The sequence below is a fragment of the Dermacentor albipictus genome, chromosome 3 (genome assembly GCF_038994185.2).
Source record: "Dermacentor albipictus isolate Rhodes 1998 colony chromosome 3, USDA_Dalb.pri_finalv2, whole genome shotgun sequence".
Lineage (NCBI taxonomy): Eukaryota > Metazoa > Arthropoda > Arachnida > Ixodida > Ixodidae > Dermacentor > Dermacentor albipictus.
Window position 1 is genome coordinate 170,458,061 of NC_091823.1, and position 16,403 is coordinate 170,474,463.

Sequence of the window (16,403 nt, forward strand, 5' to 3'; positions counted from 1 at the left end):
GATCGAGCTCTCCAGCTGGGAAGTTTTCAAAGAGTGGCTTCGCGACCTATTCGGCAACCCGTCAGGTTGCCAACAGGCTGCGCGAAAAGAGCTTGCCACCCGTGTCCAGTCGTCGACCGAATCGTATGTCTCCTACACACAGTAAGTGCTCGCGCTTCGTCGGAAAGTCGACGAGCACGTGACCGAGGGCTAAAAGGCATCGCGGACGACGCCTTCAATTCGCTCTTCTATAACGACGTTTCTACCGTCGACGCCATCGTCAAAGAGTGCCGTTGCTTCGAGGTAGCCGAAAGCCGCCGCGTCATCCCACAGTTTTCCCGGCTCCCAAATACCCCTGTACGTCCTCCTGCTTCGCTCTTACCGCCACACGACCATTTCAAGAGAACGTCACACGTATCGTTCGTCGTGAGATTGAGGCGACGAGTCCGGCCCCCATCCACGACCCCCTGACGGTAGCTTTGACCAAGCGCGGCCCCCACTATTTCCGTTATTGAAGCAGTTGTGCGGCAAGAAATTGCAAACCTTGGCATCCCTATTGCCAGCTCTGTCTCCCGACCTGATTCAGCACCCATTCACATGTCCACAACCTGTAATGACCTTTATCTCCCTCCTAGACCACGCAATCCTGCTGAATGGCGAACCCCAGACGACAAACAGACCTGCTTCCACTGCCACCGCGTTGATCATGTAGCCCACCACTGCTGCACCACCTGGATGCCGCCGTATCCTAGCTCATTCCCTGCTCCTCGTCCATACGCCGACGCTCGCTGTTATTCATTCACCTCGGCGTCGGTGCCCTACTTCTGATGCCCATGACAGCCGCTCCTCCGTGCGATCGCCGTCGGCTCAACGCCGTCGCTCCCCGTCACCCCAACCTCGCCGCTTTTCCTCGTCAAACCGACGTACGGAAAACTAAGCCATGCAGCTCTTGGAGGTAGTGCTGCGTCACGTTCGTCCTGTCCAAATCCTCCGTTGACGCTCCTCACCAACATGAACCTAATTGAAGTAGACGTAGATGGTGTTCCGCCGACGGCATTAATTGATACTGGAGCCCAAGTGTCCATAATGAGCGCTAACCTATGTCGTCGCCTCAAAAGTTCTTACGCCTGCCATCACTCGAGCCGTACTCGTCGCTAATGGCGCCACTGTTGCCGTCAGGAGTAGGTGCACTCATAGAATAAAGAACCAACTTAGAGGTGGGAATCTGTACCTTCCGCAGTGGTTCGAAAATAAGCAGCGGCAGCGCATGGAACTTACTTAGGTGGACGCCAGATAACGTAGCTCAATCCGGAAGCGGAAGTGCACTTTTTTTTAAAGAGCAAAATCCAATATGGGCGCTTTTTGCCGGTCGCGTACGCTGGTACGCAGCGTGCTTGCTCTGCCGGCTATGCGGCATGCCTCAATGCCTTCGCTGCCGCCCAGCTGGTGCGTTCTAATTGCCAAGAGCCTCTACTGACGCCCATACAAACAAGCCACAAGTTAGTGAACAGAACGTGCGAATTTATTGGCAGAAGACAAGCAGTGTACATTCTCGTGCAATAGCAGAAATATAATTTTTTTTTATTCAGATACCCTAAAGGCCCTTGTGGGCATTACATAGGGGGGGGGGCGGGTTAACAACAGGATATTTCAAACACAATTAGGGGGGCAAGGCAATATAGAACAACGTAGTAAAGATCACCGAATACAACAAGAAAATATAAAAAGAAAAAAAGGAGAGAATTGCATACATTGGTGAAAAAAAACCAACAACAACAACAACACTCCGTACAAAGCATGTAGATACACTTACAATGCGTCAAAGGCATAAATTTGCATGTCGAGATACGCTGGAATCATTGACGTGAGCTCGTAAACGGCTCACCGTCGTCGTCGCACGTGGTGGTCAGGTTAACGAGCGACAACCAGCCGCGGAAACAGATTGGACAGAGTGTGCCACCTGTTTGCAGCGACAGTCGCCGTTAAAAATGCCCAAATTGCATTGCGAAGCAATCGGGTGACGCAGGCATCTGCTGCAGCAGCCTACACAGCGACATGGACTACCCCAGAATTTAGCCGTTCACTCCTTTCCAACCTGCACGTTTCTTTTCTTTCGGGGGCCGCTAATGTGTGGCTCACCCTTGGTGTCTCACATTGTCTCAATATGGACAAGTCGCTTTCGTGGGTGTAGTATAGTGTCGCCCCCTGTCAGATCTCTGTGTTATCGTACATGTATGTTTTGTAGTTGTTTAGCTAGATGGCGCACCCCCCTTCTGCCTTGTGACGAGCTGGGACCAATCAGGAGGTGTCATCTGGCATGTGAAGTCCTTTTTAGCAATAAACGGCCGTGGGTCGGCTGAGTCTTCGTTCCGGTTTTCATCGGCTGCAGTTAGCTCCGAGTCTCCTTCACTGCGTCGGCGCTCGCGCGCGTTCGCTGGCCGGGGGCCCCCCACTTGCCTGTCGCTGCCGACACAACAGTGGGCATCGCCTTCATCAGCTAATTTTGCGGGCCTTTCCAACCATCTGACTATCAACTTCGTATTGTATTCATCGTGCGGGTAGCCACAACCCTGCTGCTGATAGCCGCAGGTCATGGCCCCAATGAAACACCAAGCCTCCAGATGGACATCGCGCAGGCTGCGCATCCGCTTCCGAACCGCTACACCACCGAGCCAGTCCCACTGGACAGCAACAGCCCGCACTATCGACATACTTCTTCGACCATTCCGAGCGCCAGTCCAGGGTTCGACTCGACGTTGGTGGCGCATCGATCGCTTCGTGCTATAAGAAGGGGCGACGCATTTCCGCGGGCCATAGGGCACGGCAGCTGGCCGCAGGGGCACATGGATAACCCTTTTGTATTCATCGTGCTGGTAAGAAAGCACTTTAAAGATTGCATGCACTCGAACGAGCTCTGTTTAGTTGTGCTGCCGTGCCCTGGGCTGCTGTGTGAACTAATCTTTGACATAGTGGATCTCGTCAAATTATTGCTACTAGCTGGAGATATAGAAAAAAAAGGGTCCTGATACACCCGATATTTCGCGGCAACTACAACAAATCCTGAATGATTTAAAGGAAATTAAGAAACAGCGTTTCACCGCAATAGACAAGAAACTAGAGCAACTTACAACCCTAGACAAAAAGATTTCGTCTTGCGCGGAGAAGGTAACTAAACTAGAGAAAGTCGTTTCAACGCTGGAACTAAGACTAGACGACCTTGAAAACCGCTCCAGACGATCCAATCTATTTGTGTATGGTGTGCCAGAAGAGGGAAAGGAAAATGAAGAGAGAGAGTAAAACTTTATTAATATAAATAAAACAAGGCACGATGGTTGGAGCCCCTATTCCAGGGCCCCACTGGCACGAGCGGCTCGCTGGGCTTGGTCCAGAAGAGCCAACTGACTCTCCCGACCCTCGTCCGCAAGCCATGCCTCCCACTGCCTATTCCTCATTAGTGGATGTTCGTGTAATATGGGACTGTCTATGTGCGGAGGCCTCCTGGGACACTCCCATGTGATGTGTTTTAGTGTGGGTGTGTCTGTGCACCACGGGCACTCGTCAGTGAATCTCGTGGCGTGTATTCTGTGTAGGTGGTGCAGGTTGGGGTATGTATTCGTCTGAATACGACGCCAGTCACTCTCCTGTTGGCTGTTTAAATCGGAGTGAGGATGTCCACAACGTCTCCGCTCCTGCCTTTGCTGTAGGAGGATGTCACGAGAATTCGGTGGAAGGTCATCGCTAGGCCATGCCGTTGCTCGGACGTTCAAACCTCGAGCAATACGGTCTGCCCTAGCGTTTCCTGCCAGTCGCTCGTGTGCCGGACACCAGACGATAGTGTGGTGCCCCTCCAGTTGAGTGCCTAAAATTTTGATTACTGATTTGGGTGCCGTTCCTTGCAAAAACAGGCGGCAAGCCACTTGTGAGTCGGATAATATGACAGCCGAATTGGTTTGGCGCTCGGCGTCCTGAATGGCCAAGGCGATGGCTGCAGCCTCTGCCACGCATGCCGAGGCGGTTTTGAAGGATGCCGTTGTTATGTTGTTGTTGCATGTAGAAACTATGGTGAAAGTGTCTGAGCTGGCTCGACTGGCATCCGTATAATACACCCCCGGTCCCATGCCGAAACGTTTGTGAAGGGTCTTTGCCCTTGCTCTGCGTCGTCCGGGATGGTACTTGGGGTGCATGTTTTTGGGAATTGGGGCCACCGCGATGTGCGATCGAACATTGCGGTCTATCTGTGCCGTTTCCTCTCCGCAATACTGGGGTCTCAGGGGAAAGCCTAACCTCGCCAATACTTCCCTGCCCTGAGTTGAAGAACAAAGTCGTTCTTTCTGGGCATATAACGTCGCGACTGCGTACTCGTCAAAAGTATTGTGCAGGCCCAGTCCCTCGAATCTCTCTGTGCTAGCGCATTCGGGAAGACCAAGGGCGGCTTTGAAGGCTTTTCTTATTATTGCGTTTGCCTGTTTATTCTCTTGGTTTGTCAAGGCCTGATATGGAAGGGCGTATGTGAGTCGGCTAATTACGAATGCGTGAACCAGGCTGATGGTCTCTCCCTCAGTTAGGCTGCCTCTGCTTTTTGCCACTCTCCTTATCATTCTGGCCACGTTTCCTGTGACCGCCTTTAGTTTTTGTAGGGTGTGAGATGTTCCAGCATTCTGCTGTATCCACATCCCCAATATTCGGAGTGTCTCCACTTCACGAATTGGCGCCCCGTCGAGAGTCAGAGTGAGCGGCACCCAGTCCTTCTTTCTTGCGTATTTCGCACGCACCCGAATGAATTCCGATTTTTCGGGTGCGCATACCATGTCCGCCGCCCTCGCGTATTCCACGACTGCGTCTATGGCCTTTTTAAGGGTTTCTTGCTTGTCCCCGTAGGACCCCTGGTGAGCCCAGAACGTAATATCATCGGCATATATCGCACAACCGAGATTCGGGTGTTTATCTAGCTCCAGGGCTAGCTTTCTCATCCCTACATTGAAAAGCAGTGGAGAGAGTATAGCTCCCTGAGGGGTACCTCTGTCGGGACAGTTGAAGGTGTCGGACCTCGTGGAGCCTAATCCGATTGTGGCCGTGCGGTGGCTGAGGAACGAGCGCACGTAGTTATAAATTCGCGTTCCGCAGTTCACCGCTTCCAGTCCCTCCAGAATAGCGTGGTGGGAGATGCTGTCGAAGGCCTTTTTGATGTCCAATGCCAATACAAATTTATCTTCCGACCCTCTGTTGGGGTGCAGGACCTCGTGTTTTAGTAGTAGAAAAACGTCCTGCGCTGACACGTGGGGTCGGAAACCGAACATGTTGGAGGGGAACATGTTGTTTAGCTCTATGTGGTTCGAGAGCCGGACCTGCACAACCTTTTGAAAGAGTTTCCCCGCGCACGACGTTAGGGAGATGGGTCGAAGGTTGTTGATGTTACGAGGCTTACCTGGTTTTGGAATAAGAATAATTTTTGCTTCCTTCCATTCTTTTGGAAGGACGCCGTCCTCTGTCCAGACCGTGTCGTTAAAGAATTTGGTCAAGCTCTTTAGCGTGTCATCACTTAGATTGCGAATCATTGCGTTCGTGACCTGATCTACCCCTGGGGTCGTGTTTTTCTTGAAGGAGTGCGCCGCTGCGTAAACCTCTTCAAAGGTTATGGGGGCGTCCAGTTCCGGTTGGTCCTGACCTTCGTAAACGGGTTTGGTGGATTGCCCGGTCGGTACAGTTCCTACGTATATCTCTTTAATTTTGTCTATCATGTCAGCTTCCCGACCTTCAAACTCGTTTTCAAGTAGCTTGAGTGTGCGATTCGCGACTGTTTTTGTTCCTCCCGGGTCAATCATACTTCGAAGAATGCGCCATGTTTTCTTTGTAGTCAACGTGCCCCGAAGCGAGTCACTGAACTGACGCCAATTGCTGTCGCTTAACTTTTGTGCGTATTCGTTAGCTTCCTGCGCTAGCTGAGCTATCCGTGTCCGGAGTTTGCGATTAAGCTTCTGCCTTTTCCACCTTTTTGTGAGGCCTCTCCGGGCTTCCCAGAGATGCAAGAGGTGACGATCCACGGCTGGAGCCTCCGTTGTCGTTTCAATTGTTTTTGTGACCCTAGAGTGAATAACTCGGATCCGCTCGGCCCATTCTCCTACGTCTGTTATGCTGCCGATTGTTTCCTGTTTTTCCCGAACTTTGGTCCAGTCGGATAGCCTTGCCTTCCCAATAGCTCTTCGAATCCTGGCTGCATTAACCGATATGCTTAAGATATAGTGATCGCTTCCTAGGTTTTCACCTAGGTTCGTCCATCGCGTCTCACTTTCGTTGTTGGTGAACGTGAGGTCGGGGGAAGTGTCGTGGGACACGCTGTTCCCGATTCGCGTTGGGAGATCTGGTTGAGTTAGCTGGAAAAGGCCGTAGCGCTCTACAACGTCTGCTAACAATATGCCCTTAGGATTGTCTCTATTGTAGCCCCAGTTTGAGTGTTGTGCGTTAAAGTCGCCTAACAATATTAATTTGTCCCTACCTTGAGCGAGTCGCACCGCGGTGGCCACCACGTTTTCAAAATCCGCCTGTTTTTCTCTGGGAGAACTGTAAACGTTGACAATAATTGTTTTAGGTTTGCCCCTTTTCTGCGGCCAAATCGTGATTATCTGGTGTTGAATAGGTTCCCGAAAAGAATAATTTAGGCTAATCGTGACATCCTTCTTGGCAAAGGTGGCTACTTGAGGGTAGTCAGGGTGAGCATAAAGCTCGTACCCTTTGAGTTTTGGATTTTGTTTCCCTATTTCCTGAATACAGATAACGTCGGGAGGGATTGGCGCCGATTCTATGTAGTGCGTGAAATTAGCCAATTTAGTCCGTAGCGTGCAGCAATTCCATTGCCAGATTTCAATGTGTCCGGTCTTTGTGTTGTTTGCCATATTATCCATGGATATTACTGTCGCTATCAGTGTGCTCTATAGCTTTCGGTGTCCTGGTAGGAGCTCCCGGACTTTGACTGACCCTCTTTCGGGGGACAGCCGCGGCTTTTGTTTGCACATCCTCTACCATTCGTTTGAGTTTGTGTAGCTCTGCAAACATTAGTTGCATGTTTTGTGCTAACTGTTCCAGCGTTAACGAATGAGCGCTGGAGGCGGTACTTTGTTGCAGTGATGTCTGCGGTGGTGATTTGGAAGTGTGGTCTGCAATTGGTGTGGGTTGCTGTGATGTGCTGTTGTTTGCCATGCGCTTAAAAGCTTCAAACTCGGCTCGTAGCTCGGCTAAACTGTTTCGAAGTATTTTGTTTTCTTCTACTATTTTCTTGTACTCTGGATTTTGTGTGATTGGTGTAGGTGTATTCTTAGGATTGGCAGTGGGAGATGCGACTTGCGCCCAGCTCACCTGATTATTTTGTGGGGTGCTGCATGCCAGTAGGATCCCCGGTGACTTGCTTCTTGGGGCCTCTTTCTTTTTCTTCTGATCTTGCTGCTGAGGCACCTTGGGTCGGGATGCCGAACGTCTCCTCTGGCCCGGCTGCCCGGAACAAGATCGGCTCCTCGACGGCGAGCGGGTTCTGGAGCGGCTGCGACGATCCATGGCCGGAAGGAACTCCAGCTCGGAGTCCTCGTCTTCGGTGGCGAACCACCGTAGCTGGGTCTTCGTTGCTTTCTTTGGCCGTGGTCTTGACATCTGCCTGACTGGCTTTAGTCTTTTGGGACATCGGCGGTCACCCGTTGGATGATCACTCCCACAAATGGCGCATTTGGGGGTGCACGTGTGTCCATCGGCAGGCTCCCGCACCCCGCACGAGCGGCACACCTGCGCGTCGGGCTGTGGACATACGTCGGTGCGGTGTCCCACGGTGCCACAGGTACGGCAGAATTGTACCGCATTTCGGTAGGGTGTGCAGAGTTTCTCTCCCCCGAAGTAATAAACACACCTTGGCACTCGGCTGCCGTAGAAGGTGAGCAAGGCGCTTTGTGATTCGCCCATCATTCTTGCGTCGATCAACTCCAGTCCCTGCGTTCGGATACGTAGGTTCGATCGCAGCACGTCAGAAGGGGTGTGTGCTTCTATCCCGTGGATTACTCCCCGCGTCGTGTCTTCTCCTGCCGTAACGTACGCATTGACCGGGTGTTGTCGTCCGTTGATGTTCAAGGATTTGATGGCTTGCATGACCTTGGCCGTATCCCGATTCGGGGTGGATATCACTGCAATGTTCGAGCCTGACTTGATTCTTAGAATAAAATCGTTGTCAGTGGTTCTGTCCTCGCACGCCTCCATGACGGCTCTTGCCAGTGCCTGACTGGTAACATTCTTGAGTGGTAGCCCTTGGTGTGGTCTGATGACCACCTTCAGGTCACTCTTCGGTAGCGGTGGAAGACGCTTGAGTCGTGGGCGCCCGCGATGTGCCATGGGTTTAGACGAGTTGGTAGTCGGACCTGATGGCAGTGCGCTTCCTTGCGCGGAGCGGCGCTGCTGAGCGAGATTTTTCTTTTCCTTCAGGGAAAGAACGCGCTCCCATCCGGCTTCTGCGGTCGTTTCGTTGACCACGGTAGCGCTTTGCATGTTGTTGTTGACCGTGGCTGCCTCATTGCATTCGTGGTGCGGTGTTGCATCACCCACCTGAGATGCAGTGAAATCCATCTGTTCTTCAAGGCGCGACGTTGTAATAAGTCTCGGGTTCGATGTCGCAGCCGGAGTTCTTAAGGCCGCCATGTTCAAATGCGCGCGCGCCCGCCGGCGCCGCTCTTTAACTGAAGGTAGCTCGCCACATTCTGAAGGTGGAAAATCGGCCGTAAGATGCCGAAATATGGTCCGACTGACCTGCAGTTGGTCTCCACAGGCGCCGCACTACTTCTTGGAGATGGTGGTGATCGTTTCGGGCCGGTCCCAGAAGGTGGTCCGCCCGAAAAACCAAATATGCGTAGCCCGATGTGAGCACAGCCGTTTCGAACGGCGTCTTCTTCTTCTTTCTCAAAATGAAGACACATTACAACTTACAGTAAATGTAAAAATTGTCAAAAATGTCCTGAAACTCGAAGCTGTAAGTATCGAACGTATTCATAGATTAGGCAGGCCGGGTAGCACTAAAACAAGACCAATAATTTTTAAACTTCTCGACTTTAGAGACAAAACTAAAATCTTGAGAAACTGTTTCAAGCTAAAGGGTCAAGTTTTGCTGTCTCCGAAGATTTTTCGCCTCGCGTACGAGACTTAAGAAGGAAGTTATGGAATTCTGCCAAACCAAGGAAAGAATCCGGAGATAAAATTAATCTAATTTATGACAAACTACGAATCAATGGCGAAATGTTCTACTGGGACGAAGAAAATAATAATATAGCTCCTTTGAAAGCAGGTTCCGTTAATCCTGACCCAAAAAACCAGCAACACGGCCCTCGAAGCCCACGTTCACGCCGAACTTGATATCCGACTTATCCTTCTTGAACATAAATGCCCGTAGCATATTAAAAAAAAACTGATTCCCTTGAAGCCTTGATTCTTGCATATGAACCTGACTTTCTAACACTAACGGAAACCTGGCTAACAGCCGATATTAAAGATGTTGACATAGCCCCTGCCAACTACGCTATCATCCGGAAAGACCGGGCAACACGAGGCGTGGCGTGGCCATTCTGGTAAAGAAAGGAATCCCGTTTTCAGTGTTACCGGATGTTGCGGGCGTTGAGGCCATCTTTTGTAAACTGCGCTTCGCATCTTATACTGTTGTCGTAGGCTGCGTCTAACGCAGTCCTTCTTCCGGCCTCGAAAATGTGCGCCGATTGCATGAATATACTGAGCAATATGCATCAGGGTCCAGATTAATAATCGCAGGTGATTTTAACGTTCCTGAAGTGAATTGGCAAACAATGCAGCATCATTCACCCTGTGCGGATGTGTTACTTGACTTTATGTTATCGTTCAACCTTACACAAATTGTAACTGAACCTACACGTGTACAGAGATCCAGCTGTTCCATACTAGATCTAATATTCCTCAGCAATCACTTAATACATGACGAAACAAGATTAAGCTTACTAGATGGTATTTAGGATCACAAATTACCCATTGAACTCTACCCCTTCATGACAGCGTTAACCCTCAGCAAATCATTGCTTACCCCGACTATAGTAAAGCTAACGACACTAGTATACTTGATTACCTGATTAATGAATACCACACGTTTTTGAAACTTTCCCGTAACAGCACTACAGACATCGATACATTGTGGCTCGCGTTTTCCGTCATTATATCTCATTGTATAACCAATTACATACCAACTAGAAAAAAGAAACTTACTAGGCGTAGTCCATGGATATATAACGCGTGACGTTATACATGCGAAACGTAAAGTAAACCGAATGCGAAAATTGCTGAAAACTAACCCATTAAAATTTACGCATGAAAATCTCAGCGCAGCTATCCAACTTATGAAATCAAAAATGAAGACAGCCAAACAGTTCTACTTTACTAATACACTCACAAACTTTTTGAAAACTGCTCCCACAAAGTTCTGGAGCTACATTAACCAAAAGAATCGTAACGACAACGAAGCCTCAAATGAAGATAACAGGAACTCTGCTAACTTGCTTAACGACTACTTCTGCTCCGTTTTCACTGAGGGCAACGGCACCCTACCACAAGCAGGCTTCTCTAGAAAAAAGCCACTCACACTAACCGAAACAGACGTACTTAACCTACTGCTTAACTTAGACCCAAAGAAATCACCAGGACCTGATAATATTCCAAATGCATTCCTTCGCAGATACGCTGAGTGGATGGCCAAGTACTTATTAATAATTTTTAACAAATCAATCTCGTACCCTCCCTAAGGACTGGAAAACAGCTAAAGTGAAACCAATTCATAAATTGGGAAGTAAAACAGAACCCCCTAACTGCAGACCAATCTCACTAACATGCACTGTTTGTAAACTACTAGAGCACATTATCTTAAAGCACATAACCAAGCACCTTGAACAGGAAGAAATATTAACGAATTGTCAGCATGGTTTTCGCAAAGGAGTTTCCACAGTCACACAACTAATTGAGCTTGTCCACGATGTATCGTTAAGTATTGACCAACAGAAACAAATTGGTCGAATCTTTCTAGACTTTTCAAAGGCTTTCGATCGCGTAACACATAAGAAATTAATTTATAAACTCGAACTTACCTTGGGAAAGGGCCCTATTCTGAACTGGATCAAAGACTACATTACTAAAGGCACTCAATTTGTAGAAGTTAACCAGCAATATTCCATGAAATCTAGCGTAAGATCCCGAGTTCCACAAGGAAGTGTTCTGGCTCCAGTTTCTGATATACATTAATGATCTGCCTACTAATATTCCAGTCAATGTTCGACTTTTTGCTGACGATTGTGTTCTGTATCAGGTAATCAATTTTCATAATGATCATGTGGCCTTGAACGACGCTTTGCCACTTGTGTAACGTGACAAATGGTGTAACGAATGGCAAATGACTTTAAATATTAAAAAATCAGCTATTTTATCAATTACTAGAAAAAGGCTCGCATCAGAATTTAACTACGCTATAAATAACGCCACACTTAACAAAGTGAAGGAGTACAAGTACCTTGGCTTAACATTAACACACGATTTCAGATGGGAGCGCCATGTTAACAACGTTACATCTACCGCACAAAAAAAATTGTTTTTCCTGAATAGACGTCTTAGACTAGCACCCCCAAACACAAAACTACTAGCATATAACACATATGTCAGATCTGTATTAGAGTATGCTAACGTTGTTTGGTTTCCTTTCACCAAATAACTCATTAACAAACTAGAAGCAATTCAAAGGAAGGCACTCAGATATATTTACAACAAACATAGGTTAACAGACTCACCCACAGAATTGCTAAAACAGGCCGGTATACTGACCTTACAAAAACGAGCCAAGCTTGCACGATTAAAATTTATGTATCAACTTATTCATAACGAATTGAAAATAGACAGTTCCAAATACTTATCTCTAGCACAAAGACGACTCACCCGACATAAACATGCACTATCGTTAAACGAACACACATTTCATACGGGAAGACGTAAGCATTCGTTTTCCCCTTTAATGACGCGTGAATGGAATAAGCTGGGCCCTAATATTACAGACAGCCCATCGTTCACTACTTTTTTTACATTAGCCGAAAATGAATTGCGTGCTTCTCAATTATGATGTACCTGTGTCACCATCTATTTTTGTGCCATTTTATTTCATTAGATTGTGTACACAATCACAATTTCTTTAACGACACCTTAAACGTATCTTATGGATTACTACCTCTTGTGTATACGTCACTTTTATAACTTGTATTACTTGCCATTACTGAGTACTAGTGTTTATTTATGCAAATTGTTTACTTTTTTTCCTGTTTTATTTATTGCTTACCACCAATGATATTTGACAGACTACCTCATTACCCCTTGTTACACTTAAATTTAATGCTATGTATTATTGTATAATTTATGCCTACCATTTTGTTCACCTTTGTGAATTTTCTACCTTTGATTACCTGTTGCTTTTTTTTATTAACATTATAACAGTGTATAACGTTAATTTTCTGCCTACTACATTGTCTGCCTCTGCTAACTGCATGTCTAATATGTCTAATCTTATTATTGCGCTAATTATTGTTGTTACACTGCAAGATAACTATGTATGCCCTTCCTGTTATGATCCCTGATGGGATCGACAGTATGAATAAATAAATAATAAATAAATACGCATCGGACTATGTAAGCACGTATGCTGGTCTCCGTTCATGCCTAATCGGGGCCGAGAAAGGCCAGAGGCACAATTTGCCCATGGATGCAGCAGGAAAGGGCGAACGGGGAGCACGAATCACGGTGTGTGTAAATTGGGAGTCTATGTCGCTGTGCAGACTGCAGGAGCAAATGCTTACTTCGAGAGACTGCTTCCCAGTGCAACCGACCAAGCCGCAATATTAAAAAAACATAACACTGCAACAGTAAGCAAGCGACATAACAACAAAATTAAACAGCAATCAGTCACCGCATGAGGTCCAGACAATACATTATACATTGGTTACGAACCACCTTACAGGCATAATGCTTGCCTTTGTCGCATGTGGTGGTCTGGTAATGAGCAACAACCAGCGGTACAAACAGATTTGACAGAGCCTCGGACCTGTTAGAACCAACAGTTGCCGTTGAAGAGGAGCAACTTCCATTGCGAAGCAATCAGGTGACGCAGGCATCTGCTGCCGCAACCAACACAGCGACATGGACTACCCGGGATTTTAGTCTTAACTCATTTCCAACCTGCACATTTATTTTCTTTCGTGGGCCGCTAATGTGTGGCTCACTCTTTGTGTCCCACTTTGTCTCAATGTGGACAGGTCGCTTCTGTGGGCATCAGCTTCGGCAGCCATTTTTGCGGGCCTTTCCACCCATACGGCTATCAACTTCATACACTTCGAACCATGTAAGCACATATGCTGGTCTCCGTTTTGAGCGAATTATGGCCGAGGTAGGCCACAAGCACAATTTGCCCATGGCTGCAGCAGGCAAGGACGAACGGGGAGCACCAGTTACGGTGTGTGTATACTGGGCGTCTATGTCGCTGTGCGGACTGCAGGAGCAAATGCTTACCTCGAGAGACTGCTTACCAATGCAACTGACCAGGCCCCCACATCTGAGAAACGTAACACGGTTACCACAACCAAGTGGGGCAGCAAAACCAGATTCCGCAATCAATGACTTCAGTGTAGCTTGCGCAAAGACCCAGGCTATCGAGGAAGAGGAGCAATCATCAACGAGACTAGGAATATGTAAAATGAGAAAGCTTGCGTTCAAGAGAGAAGCCACTCTGCTCTGCAAGCATTGAAGGCTAAAAACATCAAGAAAAGTAAAATCGTGCACAGCACATGTGCATAGGTTAATGCAAGACTCATGCCAATGCTGCATCAGCTATTTCAGGAGAGGAATTGCCCATAACAACATACACTAGAAGATACTGCTACAGATATGTTAGGCTGCTAGACAGTGACTGGTATTAAGTATCAGCGAAGAATCGGTTGACCTTTATGTTTGGATGACGATGAATGATCTCAAACAAAAATGGGTAATGAGAAAGCTTGCATTTATAGAAGAAAAAAAAACACTTGGCACAAACGGAATTAACATGGCTAGGAAGCTGATTAAGGGCAAACTGACGGAACTCGATCTTTTGGCCAGCGTCGTCCGTGCTTGGTCGGATGTTGCAGACGAAGACGAAGAATTTCTAGAAAGTCCTTTTTGAGTTACCCGGATGACTCAGCCAAATGTCCGTGCTGGTGGAATGGTGGCGGAAGCTCTTTTCAGTCTTGACACAGTCCTCTACAGACTTGATATCTCATCCATATTCTTCTGCATGCGCTTCCTTGTTCTTGGTGTAAAAGCTTTGCAAATTCGGCTCCAGCCCCTTCCTGTTGGCGCAGATAGGAGCTCCTGTTCCCTTTCTTATAGATTAAGATTATGTTGGCGTTCTTCCATGATTCCGGTACGCTCGAGGTCATGAGGCATTGCGTGTACAGGGTGCACCGGCTTTTCTAGAACAATCTGCCCATCATGCTTCAATAAATCTGCTGCTACCTGATTCTCCCCAGCTGCCTTCCCCCTTTGCATAGCCCCCAAGGCTTTCTTTACTGTGCTTCTGTTAGAAAGAAACAAACAAACATCCTACATACATAGCCCCCGGTAAGAGCGTGAAGTATCCTTAAGAATGCTAATCGTATTAAAAATAATAATTTATTAGCATTCTTAGATTACTTGACTCCCTTTTCGGAGGTTGGCTATGTATGCTCGTATCTAACCGTTTTTCCATCCACATGGGTCACAGAGTAAGCCATAGTCGAGCGGGTAGCGCATCGGCCTGGTGTGCTGAGGGAACGGGGTTCTAAACTAACCGTTGAGCCAGCTTAGTCAGTGTGTATGTGGCAATGTGTACATCCGTGCCGCCATTCAACGTACCTCTTTCTCGCCGACACGGGTCACAGTAGATACTGGACTGCAGGTAGGTACCACTGTTCGATGAAACTCTGTGACACATAGAGCATTGGATATGGGCCACTTGGTGTGTACTGGTCTTCAATGAACCTCTTTGATGCCTACTTGAGTCACTGGGTATGAGCCAGTAGGTGTGTGCCGCTGTTGAATGAACGTGTTTGATGCCTACTCAGGTAACTAGGTATGTGCTACTGGGAATGTGCGGCTATAAGAAGACAGAAATTTCTATCTTGAGCGAAATCGAACCCACGTCACAAGTGCTCCTGAAGGACAGCAACCTGACGCATTTCCATGCTGTGCCACAAATCCACGGGATATACGTGCCACTTTTCATTGAACGTCTTTCACGCCAACTGCGAGCGAGCTGCGCCATGAATGCACTGGGTATGTGTCGCTCTTCAGTGAACCTCTCGACAACTTGGGTCACTGAGTAGTGCCACTGGGGGAGCGGTAAGTGCGGGAACCATTCTCAGCCTGTGCAGGCCCCGGCGCGCCACACTTATACTCTCGGAGGCCACGCACGGACTTCTCGGCAGCGCCACCAGATGGCGCAGCATGTCCAGAACGAAGCGCGAGAGAGGAGACCTGTTGCCACATTAAGTGTACTTTAGTGTTCGCGCGCACCGGCGTGCCATGCATTTCTGAGGCCACGTGCAGCCTTAGCGGCGGCTCCGCTATGCGGCGCTGCGTGTTCGTAGGGAAGGATTACAGATTCTTCGGATTACGCGTGGTGACCGGGACCGGACGGACGGACGACTGCGAGAGCGCTGTGACTGCGACAAATAGATGAGCTCTTTCCTTTAATATTTTGAGAATTTAGATTCAGGCTAGTTTTTAGATCTAGGCTAGTCCGGTGAAGTGCTCGCGAAAGAGCACGTCAGTGACCTAACGGCCGGGTCTTTTCCGGCCGGCAGCTATAGATTTGCAGGGCTCATTTTTGAATTTAGTAGTTTAGACATGTAGTTAGTATTTCTTTTCTAGGTGATCGGCTTTTTGCGGTAAGCAGAATTTTTTTGAGCACGTGGTTGCAAGTGTTTTTTCTCTCAAGGTTTTGTGGTAGCGACAATAGAGTGCTGCTAAGACGGTCAAGCAACTGAAGGTTAAATGCAAAGAGTGCGAGTCGTCGGTGAATTGGAAGGAAACACGGTTCGAATCTGTAGAGGTGGAACGTCATGAATTCACGTAAGATATAAATTGAGATGTCTAATTTGTCCCCTTTGAATGATCTAATGAATGCCGTTTGCCGAAGCGCGATATCTGTTCTTGATTCAGAGCTATTAATTTACAAGCTTCGTGCGTCTATTTTTTTCGAACTTGTTAGTTAGTTAGTTAAATGGGGTTTCATGGCGCAAAAGCAGCTAAGGCTATGCTGCGCCAAACACGAGGTGTTTTAAAATCCAGTTTGTGAAGAAAAAGGCTGGGTTAGTAATCTATATTTTATGTAAAAATCCGGT

General features: G+C 47.9%; 1 protein-coding gene across 1 annotated transcript in view; it reads left to right on the forward strand.

Moving 5' to 3' along the window:
• Nucleotides 1-2,356: 2,356 nt before the first annotated feature.
• The window catches only part of LOC135912025 (uncharacterized), a 128,271-nt gene continuing 114,224 nt past the window's right edge, over nucleotides 2,357-16,403 (forward strand). Inside the window, exon 1 of the mRNA XM_065444411.2 lies at nucleotides 2,357-2,852. The gene's annotated coding sequence lies outside the window, so the exon portion shown is untranslated. The remainder of the gene's footprint in view (nucleotides 2,853-16,403) is intronic.